Raw genomic sequence first — 12,656 nt, forward strand, 5'->3', positions numbered from 1 at the left:
TTAAAAACAAATGTATAGTATAAGTAATTAAACTTCAAGTGCAAATTCCCTTCCCCCGTCACTACTCCCCTTCCATCTTCCCCGCACTTGCGTGATCTGAATGACACAAGGCCTCGTAAGATCATTGTTTTGTCCTTCCTTTGTTTCCCCCTCCTTTTCTTGTTGCGCCTAGGAACACTTGTGTACAGGCACATTATAAGTGCCACATTATATCATATCACATTTATATGTACGCACTTCTGTATAGGTCTAACGTTGGAAATCGCAGCTGATAAGCAGAAAGTATTATCGCTGCACACTTGAATTTCAGCAAATAGTAAGCAGGAATAGAGACTCTAAGGATGGCGGCGAACAATATACCTGCCTGACCTGGCAATCGCTTGTCCAGGGAGCGTGACCAGCAGGGGTGGACTGGAAACCACAAGAGGCCCTGGAAATAATGTTCAAAGTGGCCACAAATGACATAATTTCAGCAAGCCCAGCCGTTTTCCTACGAGAAAATGTGGAATTAATTAGTTTGCCACACAAAAGAGGCTCAGGGTGCAGACGCCTACTGGGAAATCCCCAGAGTTCCCTATAGGCCGTTCCACCCCGGTCACCTGTCTGAGCCAGGGTGGGTGCATGATTAAATGCACCTTTCGGCGCAATGCTTGCATTTGGCGTTACTATTAGTTTCTTCTACAGTCCTGAAAATGTGCACCGTGCATTGCGCTGAGGAGTAATTCTAACAGTAGATAAATGCTGTTCATTTTCCATATTAACTAAAACTGAATTCCAGCCTAGTGCAGAACATGTCATTGGTTCGGCAAGACTGCAAGCGTTTGCATTGGAGGAGAGCAGTGCTTATTCTTTCCCACAGTAGCTGTCAAGACCCGCGCATGGGTGAACATGTTAAGAATCACGTAGAAAAATCGTGCTTCCCAATAGCACATTTCAATGCATCTTTTGTCATGAAACCCTCTCATGAAAAGCAACCGGGATGATTTGTAGCAGCTTGGAACACAGCGTTTGTGTTGAGGATGGTGTCCAACAGACACACAGAAGAAATATTGAAAGGCTAACTTGGCCACATTTGATCAATGGCTAGGCATTAACCTGCATCGAGATAAAAGGTAAGGGTCCAAAATCGGTCCAGAATTTCCTGAAATTAGACCAATTTGGTTAACACTACCCATAAAAAAAAGATTCAATAGTACACTTCGTCTGCACGCTTGCATGACCTGGTTCTACTAGGACTAGTATGTTTGTTTGTCCTCCCCTCCCTAGCTTGGTCGCGCCTGATACGCTTCATGCACTTGCACTAGGAGAAATGCTGGCAGGCCGTTTACGCTAGATTTTGTTTGATTATTCGGAAACTTCAAGGCCTAAGAATGACTTCTGTATTCCCTTGTTCCCTTCCCACCTTGTAGCGATTTGTAGCACTTCACTTGTGTATAAGTGCTGTATAAAGAAACAATTACAATTAGCGTGCATAGCTAGCCATCCCACATCCCAGGGGCTCATTAGTCCAAGTAGCTGGCCAGACCCCACCCCACACCTCTCCAGACCTAACATGGGGTATGTCTTTTGGTGAGCATCAGAATTTCAACTCGACCTACCTGCAGCAGCCTCCATCTCACATGAAGAGACAAAGGAATTGGGAAATCAGTGACAGATCCGGGAACAGGTGAGGCGTCCAGGATCAAATTGAACCGACTAGAAAACCGCACCCTAGCGCACACTAAATTGAGCAGACAAAATCACAGGTTGCAATTGTGGATAACATATAACCACTACAACAACACAGAGAGAACGTTAACACACGCAAATGTTTAACAGTCAAATGGAAAGGACTGAACATCTCTAAAAACATTTCTTAAATGTAAATTAGAAAGAATGGGTGGGTGTGAAAAAAAACCAATGTGCGCTATGAAAAATCATAATGTCTGGGAGGCTTACAACAGTGCTGTGTCACCTGCTATTGACACCAGCCCTTCAGTGCAGGATTTGGTTATGTAATGCCGAAAGGTCTAAAGATGAGCGAAGCAAGAACATGTGTGCACCGCTAGCATCATCCTGCATCTTAAATTGCAAAAGCACCTCCTTTTGTGGTGCCTTACTCCAAGGTGTTTTTTTTTTGGTAGTGCTAAACATTCCAGCGTGTAGTGGATGGAGCATGCCCTGACCCCAGTCCTCGGCGAAGTATTGAGCACTCTGAAGTTTGGTAGTCATAGGACCCAGAGAACATGATGATCAAGGGAATGCACCAGGATCACACAATTGTCTTCGGGAAGCGGGGAATAGTATCCTGCCCTCCATATATGAAGAGATAGCCTACGCAGGGCTCATCTCCTCGTTTCAAAATTACATGTCAATTTAGAGGAGTGTTCCTTTGAACATTTGCGCCGGAATGTTACACTCTACACATGTGGCATGCAAACAGTCACCCTTGCACTCTGAACTAAATATATCATTTGCACAGCATGTTTCAATGGGATTGCACAATTGTAAAAACGTTTTTTTTTTTTTTTTACCAATCTGTCCCAATGAAATATGGAAAATGCAAAATAAATAAGCATTGGAACCCGAGCTCAGATGCTGACCCTCCGTTCGACTTGGTGAAACGTGCGCTCGTGCCTGGCTTCTTGGACACAGCATCGTTATGTGCAAGCTGGTTTTTAGCATTGTCATGTAAATGCAATTTATATTTTTAATTTCTTGGCGCCAAATTCCCTGAGCGTCCACCTAATGAATATGGAAATCTGCAGCCACATCTGGTTCTCACCACAGCAGCAATTACTCCTGCATTATGCATGCCACACTCTAGCGTCAGAAAGAGAGACAACACAGGCGGGGAGGGGACATCCCCCCGAGGAGAGAGAGCAAGTGATTTGCCCAAGGTCAGAGGCGAGCGTGAGGAAGTTCCGATCCCCCCTTGAAGGGATGATGATGGGTCTCCAGTGGCACGACGCTGTGCTCTCGCCCCCAGGCGGGCCCGCCGGCCGTACCAAATAGCAGCCATTTGGACGACGGCTGGGTTTCAGGAGGTGGCTCCCACGAACAGGCTGCAGCAGCACGTGAGGCTAAGAAACTAATTGCCATCTTGTGAACTCATTCCTGCCGTGACCTTTTAGTAGATCCACGTTGAACTCATTTTGCTATCCTGGACGAGCGGTTCTCCAGACATTGTCACACAGAGGCACCAGCGCACAGCACCAAAGTCCTACGTGTGTATATAGCTCAAAATGCATGTCATCGAAGTACAGCAATCGCCCATTGATTGCTCGAGCAAAACAAATACCCGTGTCGTGCGTTTGCGGTATTTCTGTTCAAAAACGATTCCAATAATAGTGTGTCTGCCTGTTCGGAACTATAGCACAGCAGAGAACAGTTGCTCTATACAAATTGCTTGGAGTTAAGGCTCAGAATCCAAAAGTGGAAATTAAGTGGACAGGGCAACCAATGACAAAGCAAAGATGCGTCCATGAGGGTTCGCGACCAATGCAGGTCATTGTACAGGTGAACCCCACTAAAGTCCTAAACGTACGCGGAAGGGGGTGGGGGGGTTGACGCAGCGTGACAGACACCCCTGTTGACCTATCCAGCCGAGGGCTCGTCTGAAACGAGGTATGGACTTATCACCGACCGGTAGCCACGTGAAGGCTCCGTGCTGTAGCCGTGTTCCCCACATTAAGCGGCAGAACATCTGACAGAATATTAAGCTCCACAGAATCGTGCCCTGAAGGACGTATTAACAGCAGTTTATAGAGCGCCAGGCGGGGGCAACCCATGGTTCCGGGGAGAGGCAGCACTCGGAATCAGGACCATACAGTGCGCAACACAGGAAATAGCTGGAAGTTCCAAAGAGAGATGCAAGTGCGTGTCTTGCCTGGCATTCGCAGCCCTCCTTCCAAATCAGCTGAGCACGTTGGACCGGAGCCAGAAGGGTGGTGCGTGGCTGTGCAGGTGCGACTGTGTGTGCCATTGACGCCCTTCCGGGCCCCTCACACACCTTCTGTCTGTAGGCTTCTGCGCCCCTCCTCGGGCAGCCTGGATAGGGGGAGAAATGGTCGTCTGTGTTGGTCCAATCACGGGACTTTCCCAGTGCTGGAATCTGCCGCCATTGTTACTGTGTGAACGGAGAAGCCATCACCCAGGACTATACATTGGCATGGGAAGCCTTGCTTGAAAGCATAGACAAATTATCCTCTGCTGGGGGCCACGGCTGTTCAGCAAACAAGTCCTGATCTGGAAAACACATGCATGGATAGCACCATGCAATCATGCACACGTTGATTGCATTTATAACGAGGATACTGCTGATACTAACACGAGTATTAATAATAATAGTCCAATATGTATGTAATGCTTACTAGCCCACGTCACCTATTGCAAAGCACTACAGATGTAAGGGTGACGTTATCCCAACTAATTTGTTCAAGGAAGTATAACTGTTTGAGTCCGTTGTGATACATGTACAATATGCAGATGATTGTCAGGCCACTTCATCCAGCCTGATTCCAGTATCTGAAGGAATTTAGTGTGCATCCGCAGAAATATCAAATTGATGTTTTGCTTTGACATGCTCATATCATGCTTAGCCTATCAGATAGCTCAGTGGGTTAAGTGTTCTCTGCAGGGAATTGTTTCAAGCCAACCGATGTCTGGTTAGCATCCCAGCAGGCCCAGCTACGCCTTTGCTGCTCTGGGGGTTGGTGCATTGTGCACCATTGAATGCATCTATGTACGGGGTGTATACATCACAAACCCAGCTGAGAGGCGACGGGGTGCTTTGCAAAGGGGTACTGCCTTCAGTAGTGCCTGCACCCAAGGAAGCACCTCATCAAACGTAACTGGAATTGGTTCTTAAAAAGGGTTTTGATGAATACTTATACTTGACCTCATATGAACGGCCATCAGGCTACTAAGCTCAGTTAATCACTCGATGATAGCTGCACCACATTGGGTGCTACTGGAAAATGTCTGTGTTAAGAGTAAGGTCTATCCAGCGAATCGTGAGATGGATTAATCAGAGATGTGGTGCATGGAGGGAGGAAGCACCTCTCTGTCACTACATGGCCGTAAGGCACTATTTCGGCCGACTATCATATACACTGGCCTTAGCATGGCAAGTATGTGTCTCTGAAAGCGCCAGGGATCTGTACAATAAGGCGCTCAATGTTTTATAGAGCCATAACATGTATGTAATCCAATGTCCCAAAACATATATGTGGGAAAAGGCACAACTAGAGCCAGACCAGTATAAAAAAAAAATGCCATACAAGCGTTGTGATTCTTTTCAAGGGTTGTACAGAATGAAGAAGGGGTTTCCCCAACATAGCCAAGAAACCCCTTTTCAGAAGCAACAGAAATTAGGGAATTTCCTTAAAAACTTTGGAGGTTCTACGTCCTTGGAGGAGGGATCTGTTATAGTAAGCACAGTACATGTGTTCATCATACGTGCATTTAGGGGTGTGTCATTCAGACAAGGTATCAAACCACCTGGACCTAGGTGGGATGAATTACACGATAGATAAGCTGCCAGCAGTTGTGTACAAACAACCCTGAGCAAAAGTGAATGGCAATGGGATTTTCGGATCAGCACAACTGGTATTTACTCACAAATTTGCAATTTGAACAATATTTCAGTCGGTCAACTATTGGCATTTCACCTGCCCACTAACGTTTACCTTGGCAGAGATGCGACTATGTCTACAATGATAAGGTTTCTGATGGAAATCTGACAACATTTGAAATGCTGGGTCTGATAACTCAGTTTTTTTCTTTTAAATTGCAATTAAGCTCAACATGTATGCAAAACCTCAGAGATGCCGGCCCAATCCACAAGCACCAATTGAAAATAGGCAGTCTCAGACACAAAGCCATTGATTCGAAAGGGATGCTTCAATTATGACAAGTGTAATCCCAGACATGATGCCAATCTAGGCGTCAACACTGTACAGGGCGCACTGGCTGTGCGGCCAATATCCAAATTAACTCCTTAATCACCATTCATTTGCTGACACACACGAATGGCAGTACCCATGTGCATTGCCTAGACTAATGCAAATGCACTCGTCCATAACACACCCAGCACAATGATACAATGCATTTGATGGCAATTGCTCTAATGAAATGCCAATTATTTATTTACAGACTGTTTTTAGACAAAATACTTTAGTTGGCTACCAACACTCCAAAAGTCAAGGTCACATAGACAATAGTTGTATTAACTGATATTTATGTCGTTTTTCTAGAGGCTGAATGACATATCAAACCTGCATGTGTAATTTGTTTTACCGCATATATCTAAAGCTCGATTCAGGTTCCGCTGGATTCTTACTGATCTATGCTAAAGAATTTGCAGTAAATTGGGAGTATCGCTGGAAGAGTAAATCCCACCGATGCTGCATTGCCGGTGCCGTCCATATTTAGCTGGCAGATTATGCATTCAGCATGTTGGAAGCGCACCGGCGGCCACTGACTATATCCATGCAGAGCAGATCAATAGTGTATCGCAAGCTGCAGTGTGGCATGACTTAGACATGCAAGGTGGCATTAGAGTCAATCACACCTTGCCCTGCACAGTAGCTCACTGAAATGCATTGCAAGTTCCTGGATTTGTACAAATGCCGTTCTTGCAGTACGGATCCACAGAGATTCAAAATTCCCACTTGAGTTCGGTAAATTCCCCTTCGGTAGCCACAAAATGAGACATCTGCACAAAAGCGTTGCCTCTGGTGATCACAAACATGGAAAGTGGCCTTTCCCAGAGGAGTCATATCGCAGTGCCCGCCGGCACACAATTAGGCGATCAGGTGATTGCAAGCTGAAATTGTAAATCTGCGTTTCTTAGTTGGTGGATCCTAAATTTACTTGAGAAGCTGGCTTGGATAACACTCCCTTATCACTGCAGACCATTTTTTGATGTACTGCTGTTTTCAAGACCGGCCTTTAGATTTTGGATGGATGTAGCAGCATGATTGAGCGGACTGCACAATGCTTCGATGGAAGTCATCTCTTCCCTCGCTCATGTCCACTTCCCTGGTTCGGCCGGGATGGAGCTGATATATCCCTTTGGTTTACGGACTTGCCCTCTCCTATAAGAAGCATGTGTGCTATAATGAGATGGTGCAGGATCATGAGCAGAACATGCTAACCCCCTGACCTGCCCCCTTTAATCGGCTGCCTCAGTCTTAGACGCACTGCTCAAAAATGTATGTTCGGCTCACGCAAGACCGGTTTGGCTCACGCAAGACCAAACCACATTCCGATGAGTGAGACCTGTCAGATTCAAGCGGTCCTGATAAACACAGACTAGCAGCGGAATGCTACTCCGGCAACGTGCTCTGAATCTTTAATAGAGTCGTGCAGTTCGACACCATAATCACGATGATTCAATTTAGCAGGCAGCAATTATTCGAAAATGACTTGAGAGCATGTAATGCCGCTCTGCGGCTTGATAAACTGTCACATTTTTTGATGTAAGTGTCTTTTTAGAAAAATTACTATACCACAAGGAGGGAAATCCAATTAGAAAATGGGCTCCTGCATGAGCAGTTCAGCTGCACACCTTTGCAGGTGAAAGAGACGTCAGCCGAAACTAAGGTGACTTTGTCTACTTCTATTGCCATGGTGTTGTCATATCATACCTAATGTGTGTTGGTAGCACTTCTAACCATATACTAAAAAGAAACAGACACATCGTTCTGCACCTGGATATGCTTCCAGTGAATAATAACATATTTGCTGCGATTGATGTGGCGGTCTAGAGGCAACAACTGGCAAGAGCATCCTTTGATCTCGTCTGAATATGTTCATCGTCCCCGCTGAAGTAAAACTTCAGAGATGTTCCGGGAGCCTCTTTCTCCCAACCCGACTCCTCTACTTGTGAATATGGTCTGGTTCCGTTTGAATCTATGGGCAATTAATTGAGCAGAAGCGAACAGATGGGCTCGCTGTTAAACAACAATGCATGCTTGAAATAATGCAAAGTGTATGCTGTTGCATTTCTTGCATTTTACAGCCTTAGCGAGCATCTGCCCGGGTAGCGGCGAGGCACGCACGCTCCATTTCTCTGTGCTCAAGTCTGGATGCGCTTTTAGCGCTGCCAGCCCCGCGGAAGTGGCGCCTTTTGGCAGTTCCGTTCGGAAGGGTTACCTCTCATTTCGGGGGATGAGTAACACGTCTAGCAGAGCCGGCGTGCTCAGGTGTCATCGGGAACATTAGCAGTGCTAAGCAGGCATGCCTTCAATCTTTGTAGCAACGCCATGACATATACCTCCTCTTAAGTCTCTAGAACGCCTCACACAAGGGTCATGTGCAAAGGGCAACGTTTACAGGAGCCGTGTACAAGGAGCAGTTGCGAAAACGAGGTCCGCTCCACACGGCTCCACCACCTGCACCTTCAGCGTCACATCACGCTGCTGCTGTGTATTTGCGAGCCCCGGCGCACCCCCTCCGCCTCCCCACACCGTGTTCAATAGGTTAGAAAATAGCCAGGAAGCGCCTCTGCGAGGTCCGTCCCCTCTTTCCCCTCGGAGCGTGGCATGCGCCGGTTCCCTGAGCCCGACGCCGGGCTGCTGAGCGCTAATAATGCCTTGGGCAGCCTTGCTTGAAAATCAGTCAGCTAACGACCGGAGATAACGGGATTGCTCCCTGCGCAAGTTTCAGGCGGGCGCATTTCCTTTTCAGTCAATTAGGGAAGCAAGTTCCGTGAGAGGAGCGCGCCTTCCCCAGCCGCGACTTATTGCTGGGGGGTTTGGAGTGCAATCGGGGCTTACGGCGCAAGGCTCCTCGCAAGCTCTCGCCCCCGTGGACTTAGCTGCGTCCCTGGGAGCGCTGTCACGCAGAAGGTATAAATCATACAGGTTTCTGCTTCCGCGCAGAGATTTCTGCCTCCCTTCCCGCGGACCTCCTACTCCCTCCAGTCATTTACATAGGCGGCTCGCGGGTGATTTTCTCCCCAGCATGAGCACCGCACTCGTGGATGAACGCCCCCTGCATCTATTCAGCCGAACTCGGGAGCCGAGAGACGTATTGTTATAAATAGGAAAAACAGGGGAGGCAAACGGGTTATCCAGCCCAGTGCACAGGCACGGGGTAGGCGCGCGTCTCCCAGCCCACTCCGCTCGCCACAGTCCACGTCCATCATCGCAACCAGCGATCCCTTCACATAATCGATTGTCAAAACGGGCGTCCATCACCCCTTGCCCCTTTAAGGACAAGCCGGGATTAGCCACCGCGGCGCACACAATATGCAGGGCAGCAGAACCTTTGGGGGGGGGGGTACTCACGGTTGCAGGGGTCGCCTTTGGAAGGTGTCTCGAAGCAGCCGGTAACACATGAATTGGAGAAAAAAAAGAACCACTTCAGACAGATGAGGATGTTAAAAAGCCCTTCTGCAAGCGTTTCGTCCCAGGCTTTCGGTGTCGGCGTGTTCTGCCCACAGAGCAAAGTGCCGCTAAGCATCCCCCGCGTGGCGCACGCCGAGTCGGAAGCACATCTCCGGGAAAGCGGGGCTAGTCCAAATACATCCACTCATTCACTGTGTGAGCGACTCCGGCGTGCCTGCCTGCCTGCTAAACCTGACTGTGAAGTCATGTGTAGAAGCCAGCGCGGAGCCTCCCCTGACAGCTCTTATTGGGCTGATCTCAGAGGCAGGTCTACAGCTTTGAAATTCATAAGCAGGGTTTTTTTTTCTTTTTTATCAAGTAAGCACACAAGGGTGTAGGTGAAACGTGGAACAGAACCAAGGGAACTTACTTGATAGGAATGCCACTGATTTATTTTTGGGTGAATGCTAATTGATGTAAGGCTATTTTCACTATATATAGAGAAATAGAGATGGAGAGAGAGAGAGCATATATATATATATATATATTGTGCTAGGGAATCTTTGTTAGATGCATTTAATTTTTTTTTGTAGTGCTACTAGGTAGCATGTGTTTTTTTGTTTTTTGTTGCTATTTTGGAAATCTAGTCAACGTTTCTTTCCCTGGCACCAGCTACAAGTTAGGCAGAGCACTAGATGTGGCTACCTTGTTTTTCTCAAATATATATATATATATATATATATATATATATATATATATATATATATATATATATATATATATATATATATTGAGAGGGAGAGAGAGGGGGGCAGAAAGAAACAGGCATCTAAATGCATTAACAGCCCAAAGCGTTGTGTATTAAATGAAAACAATTACACACGAGCTGCATTGCACACCTTGCCCCTTCTCCTGCCCCGGAACATGTATTGCCCTGGCAGGTTTTATGCGCGCAAAGCTTTGGAGCGTGGGCAAAAGGCAGCTCCTTCTGTGATAACAAGACCCTGGCTCTGACAGGGGAGATGGATACGTAGGACTCAAGTCGTCGGGGAAAGAGGCGCACAGACTTTTGCTCTATGTTCCTGTGGTCAGGCATCTTCGTTCTTCATCTGACTGAGCACTGGAAGCTCGTTTTCCACACAAGGGGAGAATTAGTGTACGTTTGTGCATGCACAGGCAGATAAGTACATGTGCAAATACAGTTGCACTGGTGCTATTGGATTTGCTGTGATGTTCCCAAAGATGAAATGTTCGAAGGAAAAAACACCAAAGTTATTTTACAGAAAATAATGTTCGGTTTTCTCTCCCCTGAACATTTCAGACTATCTGTAAGGTTTTACGCGGCACCTTCAACCGGCAGGAGGAAAAACCACGCGGGAGCCAGGTTATCGTTAACCTTCTTTAATCAATACATGCCAGTTATTCCCAAACCCCTCAGCCCCCTCCCTCGCCCAACGTCACTTCCCTTGATCAGGGAAGAAGGACCGCAACGGCGGTACGTCCACATAACGATGTGGGCGGGCAGTATGCCAGTGGAAAGAAACAACCTGACATCTCCCTCCTTTTTAACATGCAAGGTCCTTGTCTCTTCTCACTCCATCTCTTCTATGAACCTGTGAGGTTTTATGCGACTTCTTTGTGGTCTTCCTGAATTTTGCCGCGTCCGTCCAGCCTCTTCATACTGCATTATGTGGTCCTCACTTTCAGAGGCCTCACTGTCTCCTAGATAGGGGGCGTCCCGACTTCTGTCGTCGCCGTTGTCTTCAGCTCTGTCCAGCGTGTTCTCATGGGGGGTTATCCGGGGCTTGAAATGCGATACGTTTCGAGTCACTGAGGACTGATCCGTTCTTTGTGCCATGATCATCGTTCCTTTTCTCTGAGTTCCTTTGCAAATGTGGCGTCCTCCTTTCTTTGTTTCGGTTGTCGCATCCACACTTGGTCCCTGGTTTGATATTTGACTCTTGTGCTCTCCTTTTATGATCCGCTGTCTCTTTCACCTAGGCCTTTGCGGTGTCGTCTTTGGCTCTGGCCTCCTGTTCTAAAGGTGTCACCTCTGCTGAGTGGGTGTCTTCCGGTAGTCGCGTTTGGACTGGTCTTCTGAACATCAAGTCAGACGGGCATGTCCCCGTCATGCTATGAGGTGTATGCCGATAATCCCTGAGGAACTGATAGAGTGCTTGTTCAAAAGGCTTGTTGAGTATGGCCGCTATTTGTAGTGTTCTTTTGATGTTGGCAATGAATCTCTCGACCATGCCATTTGCATGAGGCCATCGGAGTGTTATTCTTCTGTGTTGGAACCCCATGTATTTTGCGAAGTTCTCAAAATCCTGAATCATGAATGGCGCTCCGTTGTCGGACTTTATGAGCCGGGGTATTCCATATGTGGACAACATGCGGTCTAGTGCTGGGATGACGCTAGAGGCAGCGGTGCTGTCAATGATTTGTGCCTCCAGAAATCTTGAGTGTTCATCTATTAACACCAATACGTATGTGCTGTCTCTCAGAGGTCCAAAGAAATCCACCGCTAGTTCCTCACACATGTGTCCAGGTAGGGGCGACATTTGCAGTGGGTTTGGGTGTGGGGGTGGTGCTATTTGTGCGCATGTCGAGAAGTTGCCCACTATCTCTTCCACCATTGCATCCAATTAAGGGAACCACTCCTTCTGTCTTAATAGCCGTTTGGTGGCGACCACCCCTCAGTGACTTTCGTGGGCTGCTTGTATCGTTCTGGTTCATAGTGATTTCGGGAGGAGTACCTTGCATCCTTTTAGTACGACGTGTTCCTCGACTATGGAGAGTTCATCTCGGACTTGGTCTATGCATTTGACGTCCTCTTGGGCATTCTCTGATTCCTGTCTCGCTTGTTGCCTCATGTGCGCTCTTCTTTCTTCTTGTATGCAGTGGCGTATGATTCGTAGCGCCGGGTCCTGCTCTGATTATGTGATTATGTCTGCCCACCCCACGGGCAAGGGTATTGCAGATGCAATGGATGGTTGAGGGCTGGCGGGTCCGGTTGGGTGGCGAGATAGATAGTCTGCCGGGTTGTCTTCTTTTCCCAGGCAGTGCTTGATGATGAACTTGTAGTCTTGTAGATGCAGACCCCCATCTGGCTATCCTCGGGGGCATTCTAGATTTTGGATCCCCGTAGATTGTGAGTAGGGCTTGATGATCCATTATTATGGTGAACTCCTTTCCGTACAGGAACAGGTGGAAGTACTTGCATGCCCATACCACCGCCAGACTTTCCTTGCTTCTGCTGGCGTATGCCACTATGTATACGTTTGCGGGTGCCTGAGGGTCTATTTGTGTTAATATGGCACCCAAACCAACCAGGCTGGCATC

At 47.4% G+C, this 12,656-nt stretch overlaps 1 protein-coding gene across 1 annotated transcript in view; it reads right to left on the bottom strand.

Moving 5' to 3' along the window:
• The window catches only part of CDH8 (cadherin 8), a 1,279,274-nt gene extending 1,269,644 nt beyond the window's left edge, over window positions 1–9,630 (bottom strand). Inside the window, exon 1 of the mRNA XM_069652973.1 lies at window positions 9,276–9,630. The gene's annotated coding sequence lies outside the window, so the exon portion shown is untranslated. The remainder of the gene's footprint in view (window positions 1–9,275) is intronic.
• Between the last annotated feature and the right edge of the window lie 3,026 nt (window positions 9,631–12,656).

This window comes from Ambystoma mexicanum, chromosome 1p, assembly GCF_040938575.1.
Source record: "Ambystoma mexicanum isolate Mex_15411 chromosome 1p, UKY_AmexF1_1, whole genome shotgun sequence".
NCBI lineage: Eukaryota > Metazoa > Chordata > Amphibia > Caudata > Ambystomatidae > Ambystoma > Ambystoma mexicanum.